We start from the raw sequence: 8,803 nt of genomic DNA on the forward strand, positions 1-8,803 counted from the left end.
CATGGGTAATGGTGTGAAATCTCCAGATAACTCATTGGCTGTGATGCTTGAAAAAAGATAAAGTTGTGACCAAGGCAGCAATTAGAAATTAATAAGATTATGACATAACATTATTCATTTTTGTCCAATATTAGGTAGAAAATGAGAAGAAACATCGATATATAAATTTTTAATACAAAAGAAAATCAGGAACTTCTCTTGAAATGACATGTTTCATGTATTTTATAACATCTTAAGTAGACTTTTTTCATTTTAACACATTTTTCCTTTATAAAGCAAGACACATTTTTGTGACTTTCCACAAAGTTTCAAAATTGTCAGAAGTTTATTGTATGTTACTGAGAAACAATACTTAAGAAATTTAACTAAAGATCTTATAGGGAAAATTCTTGTGTTTTTTTTTTATTTTTCCAAGACCTTGTGGCTTGCTTTTGTCTTAGGAATTTATTCTGTAGAGTTCTTGCCTTTGAGACAGATTGCACAAAAGATAAGATTAACTCTTCAACTCAGTAATCAAAATTTTATTTTAACAGCAAGACACTCAATTTTATTTTATATGCTATTTCATATTAAAGCTCATAAAAGTCTCATCAGTGGAACCATGGAAAGTTAGACAGATAAAACTTTACCAATATCAAGTAAATTTCTTATAATAAATCTCTTAAATAATATCATTTTTGGCACATAACAACAACAACAATATCTCTTAAGATACATCCTTTCAATGGTAAAAATGAACTTAATCATGAGCAGATCCATATCTACATACTTTCTCTGTGGCATAAAAAGCAAAAGTATAAAAATTAAATTATAGCAAATATCTATTAACAATATCTTAAGGATCTTGGAAATTCTTTTAAGCCTTTATGCCGTAAAACATAATCATTGTCAAAATAAAGTGTGTTTCATTCAAACATTAACCATAGTTTCCCGTATGGTTTTATCAATCAACTGGTTTTAGGAATCACAAAGTCTCTGCACAAGCTTCAATTTCATTGATATGGATATAACTTTAAGTCTGTGATTAGGGATGGAAATATTTCCCCAGTCATCCCAGGTGAATCTCATTATAATTTCTATGTTTTGGCTTCTTCGAGTTTCCCTATAATGGAGAGCAGTTGTTTATAGTTCTTTTATGATGAGGATCCACCCAGTTTTCTGATAACTTTAGTAAGATTAAGAACCTACAGTATTCAAAGAAGTCCAGACTTCACTTAAGGCATTGGCAAAACACAAGTCCCCAGCTGACAGAATACCAACTGATATGTCTAAAGGAATTGATGCAATGCTGGAATCACTCACTTGTCTATGTAAGTAATTTGGAAGAAAGCTACATGGCCAACCAAGTGGAAGAGATCTACATTTGTTCCCTTTTTAAAGAAAGGTGATCCAACAGAATGTAGAAATTATCAAAAAATATCACTGATACCTATCACTTGTCTGTCAGTTTGCTGTACTATGGTGGCTTGCATGTACCTGTGATGCGGGAAGCTATGCCAGCCTTATTTCAAATACCTGCAGAGTCACTCATGGAGGACTGTTTTTTTCCAACATTCCAGACAAAGACATATTAGGAAGGAGGATGTAGTGATCTACTTCTGTAAAATTTGACCAGTGAAAACCTAATGAATAGCTGTGGAACATTGTCTGATATAGTCAGACAACAAACCTCTCAGGTTGGAAATCTGACTGGGAAAGCATTGTCTCCTCAAGAAGAGTTGACCTTCTTGTCATAGAAAGAGTAAAGTTTTCCAGACCTTCATCTGCTGAAGAAACTGGAAATATCCATTGATAGTTGGAATGTGGAATGTACAAAGTATGAATTTAGGAATATTGGAAATCATCAAAAATGAAATGGAACCCATAAAGATAGCTATTTTTGGCATTAGTGAGCTGAAATGGGCTTACATTGTCCATTTTGAGGAAAATCCATATGGTCTATTCTGCTGGGAATGAAAAATTGGAGAGGAATGGTATTGCAAGCATAGTCAAAATGAACATTTCAAGATTTATCCTGAAGTACAATGCTGTCGGTGATAGGACAATAACCCTACAACTGCAAAGAAGACCAGTTAACACTACTAATATTCAAATTTACACCCGATCACTAATGTTAAAGATGAAGAAATTGAAGTGTTTAACCAATTTCTGCAGTCTGAAATTGATAAAACATGCAATAAAGATGTATCGATAATGAGACTGGTGATTGGAATGCAAAGTTAGAAACAAAGAACGATCAGTATTTGTAAAATATGGTCTCAGTGATATAAACTACGCCAGAAATTGTATAATAAAAATTTTCAAGACCAATGAATTATTCATAGCAAAAACATTTTTTTTTCAGGAACCTGAACAGCAACTATACATATGGATGCCACGAGATGGAATACACAGGAATCAAATTAACTACACCTGTGGAAAAAGGCACTGTAAAAGATGAAAATCATCAGTCAGAACAAGATCAAGCCTGACTGTGGAACAGTTGCTTATATGCAAGTTCAAGCTGAAGCTGAAAAAACAAGGCCAAACATGACCTTCAATATATCCCACATGAATTTAGAGACCCTCTGAAGAATAGATTTGATGCATTGAACACTAATAATTGAAGATTGGAGAAGTTGTGGGATGACACCCATATTTTACATGAATGAAACAAGATGGCATTAAAAGTTCAAGAAGGAAGGAAAAGACAAAAAATGGATGTCCAAAGAGAATTTAAAATTTGCTCTTGAACATACAGTAGCTAAAGTAATTGGAAGAAATGATGAGGCAAAAGAACTGAAGAGATTCCAAAAGGCAGCTTGAGAAGACAAAGTAAAATATTATAATGAACTATGCAAAGACCTAGTGTTAGAAAATCAAAAAGGAAAAATATGCTTGGAATTTCTCAAACTGAAAAACTGAAGAACAAAATCAAGCCTCAAGTTGAAATACTGAAAGAGTCTATGGCCAAAATATTGAATAGAAGTGAGAATGACCAGACTTATCTCTTATACTTTGACCTTATTGTCAGAAGAGACCAATGCCTGGAGAAGGAGATTATCCTTGGTAAAGAAGAGCATTGGTGAAATAGGGAAAGACTCAATGAGATGGATTGACACAGTGGTTGTGACAATGGATTTATATATGGCAAAAATTGTGAGTGTGACACAGGACCATCGAAACAGTGCTTCATTCTATTGTGCATGGGGTTGCTATGAGTCAGAACCAATTCAACAGCACCTAACAACATCAATTATTATCTTTAAGGAGCTCTAGTGATGCAGTAGTTGAGGGTTCAGATGCTAACCAAAAGATCAGTAGTTTCAACCTATCATCTGCTTTGTGGGAGAAAGGTGTGTCAGTCTACTTGCTAAAGATTACAGCCTTGGAAACCCTTTGAGACAGTTCTACTCTGCCCTATAGGGTCACTATGAGTTCAAATCCACTCAGTGGCAATGGGTTTGGTTTTTATTTTACTTTTTTTTTTTATCATTATGTTATTGCTCATTTATATTCTATGTCCACTTCACATTCCCTCATAAATATTACTGTGTTCCTACTTAGTTTTATGGATAATAATTACATTAGAAATTTTAAAAAATGTGGTTACATAAAAACAAAACACAGATGTATAAAATGTTATAAATTAAACTAAGACTGCTTCTATGTCAGATAGCCTTCTTCACAAGCTTTATCCTTAACAATTTTGGGTTATATTTCCAGAATTATTTTATGCATGTATAATTATAAAATAGGGCCTTAGTGGTATAATGGTTTAGTGTTGTGACTTTAACTGAAGAATTTGTTTCAAACTCACCAGCCACTCTGTACAAGAAAAGGCCTGGTGATCTATTCTCATAGAGTTTATATGCTAAGAAACCCTATGGAGAACTTGTGAGTCAGAACCAACTCCACAGCAAACAACATCACAATTGCAGAATATATTACATGTAAATTATAATGATAAATGTTTAGATTTTTATATAGATGTAAGAATATGATGCAAACTCTTCTATCTCTTTCTTTTTCACACTTAATAGATCTCAAAGAGCTTTTTTCCACATCAGTACTGATATCAACCTATCCTGTTCTAACTCATATTCATAAGGGGTTCATATTATTATTTATAGTCATGTATGTTTTACATTTGTACGTATGCATGCAGGTAGATTTTGCTACTTGAACAGTACTGCAAACAAACATTGGCAGAGAGAAAAACATATATTTTAGTATACTTGTTTTTCTGCTGTAGACATCCATTGTCCTATCCTAACACTACCTTTTTCACATAACTTTGTTTCACCTATTGCTTCTTAATTTTAAAACTGATAAACCAAAGCTATCATCATAAATGAGAGAGAGAGAGAAAGAATCATGAATTTTTGAACTCAGCTTCTTGACTGTACTTGTCTTGAGTGTTTACACACTATGGATATGCCATACAAGGGAATCCTCATTTTGTTCTGATTGTTTAGCAAGCCTTTTATTGCCCTAAGATGGAAAGGAAAAAATTATTGACATTTGCAAATATCTGCACTGTGCAAGCACAGTCATGATGTATTCAACTAGATAGTTCTACTTTCCAATGCAATTTACTTTGAAAAATCAGTCTTTTTGCCAAAATAGTGATTGTAAAATAGTGTAAATAAAACAGTTTTTGGATTTAATATCATGTTAGAGTTTACACTTCATGGAATGGAAATTGTCAGATGAAAAACTGTCCTGGGAACTGTGCTCTAAACCATTTGGTAAAAAGTACAAATTTTGTAAAACATACAATTTGTTTTGAGTCATGCAAAAAATGCCTAAATTTTTGGGTTTTTCATGAAACTAATTCCCTGTGTAGCTTTCTTTTTCCCCCTGGGCTTATTGAAAATAGGTGATAAATTCTGCAGTAAGGAAAATTGTCTTCTGCTTCCACAATCATCTGCAGAACTCCTCTACCATCCTGCCCTGCAACACAACTACTTCATTTAACTCATTCAAACTTTCCTTTTCTCCATTTTTATTTCTTATCCTCCAGCTGTCCCTCCCTCAGCCAAAACATGGAAGAATCTCATGAATTATCAGTTGCAACCTTTTTAGAAGTAGGTGTCTGGTTTTAAGATTTTTGTAAAATAATATTCATATTACAGCATTTATTTTCATGAAACATTAATGTTTCATACCTTTTATGTTGTAACTGAGTTTCTCCTTCTCTGTCACTAGTACAAATGCAATGGAATTTCAGACATTAGCTATGGAGATTGGAGTTGATATCAGAGGAGAATCTCATAGTACTCATTGCCTACTATAACACTTGTCAGTAGAAATATGTGAGCTTAATGAGGAATTTAAAATATTCCAGTAGTCACATTAACATAAATAAATAAATGAAAGGAATGTCAATATGTTATTCAACTAAAATATCAAAAACATCATTTCAGTGTATAATCAATATAAAAAATTATTAATAATATAGGAAGCATTCTTTGTTGTGCTAAATTTTCAAATTTAGTGTACATTTCACACATACTATCCTTCTTAATTCAGATAGCCACATTTCAAGTGATCAGTTGCCACATTGCCTACCCATATGGGCTAGCAGATATCATATAGGATACTGCAGTTCTAGAGGGTGACTCAAAGAAAATGCAGGTGGTCAGAGAGTCTAAAATTTCTTCCCTACCAACAGCCTCTTGATCTCCAGAGGAAGTGATGTATCAGAAGTTGCATTAGATGAAATTTCAGTAGATTTTTACCTATGTCTGTGTCATGTTTTCATCAGCCATTCCTGATGAGATCTGGGATCCATGTCTTTCTTTTGTAGTTGAGTTGCCAGGTTTCTTTATCAAAATTTTACTTCTTACCAGAACCCAGTTTCTATTATTCACTATGATGGATTGAATTGTATCTCCAAAAAATCATATGTTATAAATCTTCAGCACAATATCTGTGGATGTAACCTGATTTGGGAATAGAATTTTCTTTGCTAAATTAATGAAACAATATCATTATAAGTTATGGCTTAAACCAATCCTTTTTCAAATATAAAAAGAGCGGAGTATGCACAGAAGGAAGGAAGTACAGATGGCCGTGGTGGTGGAGGACAGATGTCATGGCACATGAAGATCACTGAGGAACTGAGGAACAGAAGTTGAAAAGAAGCAAACATCTTCCCTGAGAGCCAACAGAGAGAGAAAGACTTCTCCTGGTGCTGAAGCCCTGAATTTGGACTTCTAACTACCTAGGTGTGAGACGATAAGTTTGTGTTTGTTAAAGCCGCCCAATTGTGATATTTTTGTGAAAGCAGCACTAAAAAACTAAGACATTCTCGAGATATCTGATCCTAAGATATGATTTTCTCTGTAGCTGAATTTAAAAAGCCAGAAACATATTTTATAAATTCAGATATATTTGACATTTTCATTAGAAATTTTTAAAACTATAGTCCTCTCTTTGTAAAGCTAAGAATGTTACTCTGTACGTGTACAATTATTCTAACGATGAATAGGAATTTTATGACCAAAAATAATGTCTCTTTCAGGGAGGTTGCCTCTTCATTAAGAGAGTTATTACTTCAGAATAATTGAAAATGTCCAACAAATGGATGAAGTTTCCAAAATATGGTGAAACCTTATAACCACATTGGTTTCCTATCACAGGTATTTTTAATCCTCTAAAAGCACCTAGAGTTAACAGTAATCACAAGGGTGATGCAAGGTAAGTTTTAATGCCTCAAACTCATTTCAATCTCTACACTTCATTTATTCCAAAAATTAGTTTACTATAAATCCATCATCAGTAACAAATTTTATATACCGTTTCATAAAAAAGTGATTTCTTTTATTGCTTTTCACATTTGGAGATCTTTCCCTCTACACTTTTTCATACCCAAGTAAACATATATCTTGTTATGCCATTAAAATGGTACAAATTGTACAAGACTTATCATTATCACTGGGGACAGTTTGACACATTCCATTATGCCAAATACCATGTAAGTCTCTTATGTCCTTAACATTTATGGTTTTTTATTACAATCAGCATAAGAAAAACAGAATTCTATTGCATCAAATAGCATCATATCGGCATGCACAATGGTTTTAGAGTGACTTGCCTAGAAATTAATATAACTGAAACCATCAGCCTATTGAGAAATAAGAGTGACAGTTTATGAGCTTTTTCCCCTGAATATAAATATCATTTGAAATATACATATAAATCTACTGCATAAAAACCATCTGGATGGTGATTCAAATGTTTCTTTTCTACTCAGTAACTAATCTTACTTGAATTGACATATAAAAGTTCATAATTTAATATTTTTCTATTTTTTTATATATTTCAAGGTAAAGAGACTCATAAAACCCTTTTTAAGACATTTCTTCTGGAGTTAAGAAGTTATAATTTATTCCAAATACTTTCTTGAGTGTTAATGGAAATTGTTGGTCATTCATTTTCCCATTAATTTAGGTCCATATTAAATGAAAAAAATAATGAAATTATATTATGGTTTTACCAAAATCATTGACCACAAGAGATTTTAGATTATAGATTATGAATTATACATTTGAGTTTAGACAAACTAACTGGTATGGGGGGGTGCGTCATAATTTAAATATATCATCATATGCTGGTGACTTCAGATAAATTTTAATCTTTTTAAAAATTCCTTTAGACAGTATGATTTATTTCCAAAGCAAACTATGAACTAGCTCAGTGTCATATCAGTTACTCATCATTGTACATTATGGAAACCAAGTCATTGCTCTCCTGAAGTAGGTAAGTTTGTGAAATATTATTAGTCAATATTATAAAAAGTCTTGCTACCTACAGAAATGATACTTTGACACCAATGATACAGGTGTACCACTTGTTCAGAACAAGTGTTTTAATAGTTATTCATAATCCTCATCACTTTAATAATGTGATTACAAAATCACAAATATCCTTTGTAGTGAAGAAGACAATTCATATTTTGCTGCTAGAATGTAAATTGATACTTCTTTTTGCAAGAATGATTAAAACACACCTATATTGTATGTCTCCTTGGCTCAGCAACTTTATTTATGAATGTTTATCTTAGGAAAATAGTCTAAAAAGGCAAAGGATACTACTATAAAGATATGGCCAAAGACACATTTATTAAATAGTCACGCAAATGCAAAGTTGAAACTCTGACAAGTGCCATGTAGAAGAGCCATGTGAAAAGATAAGCAAACTTGGTACATCCATACAATGCATTATTATTGAGTGATAATGAGAAATGAGATATCAAGGCACAAAATGACATGGAAGAAACTTAAATGCACATTGCTAATGGAAATAATCCAATATTAAAATCTAGACACGGTATGATTCCAGTAACATTGTTGTTAGTAGGTGCCATTGAGTCAGTTCTGACTTACAGTGACCCCAAGTACAACAGAATGAAACTCTGCCTCATAATCATTGCTGTGTTCTTTTGTCTGCTCTCTTCCTTCTTCCTCTTCCTGCTTCTTTTCTTGTTTCTTTCTGCCTCACAAACCTCTCTGAGACCAGCTGGAGATATATATATATATATACATATATACATATATATACACACACACAATTTCAAGTAAAAGTAATGGCTTTTTCCAGCAGGGGCCACAAAATGGCCAACCCCTTTTGATAGGCCATAGGTACTTCACTTACATAATAGGTATGGCTAAAATACAACTCACTTTATTTGCATACTATACTGACCAGTCTTTGCAAGGTGCATACCAATCACAGGGCAGACTGCAACCCATGATCAGTGTGTTGGATTGGGTTCTCTAGAGAAACACAAAAACCAGCAAAGTATATATATATATAT

Source organism: Orycteropus afer, unplaced genomic scaffold (genome assembly GCF_000298275.1).
Source record: "Orycteropus afer afer isolate SDZICR_OR568_19922 unplaced genomic scaffold, OryAfe1.0 scaffold00836, whole genome shotgun sequence".
Classification (NCBI taxonomy): Eukaryota; Metazoa; Chordata; class Mammalia; order Tubulidentata; family Orycteropodidae; genus Orycteropus; species Orycteropus afer.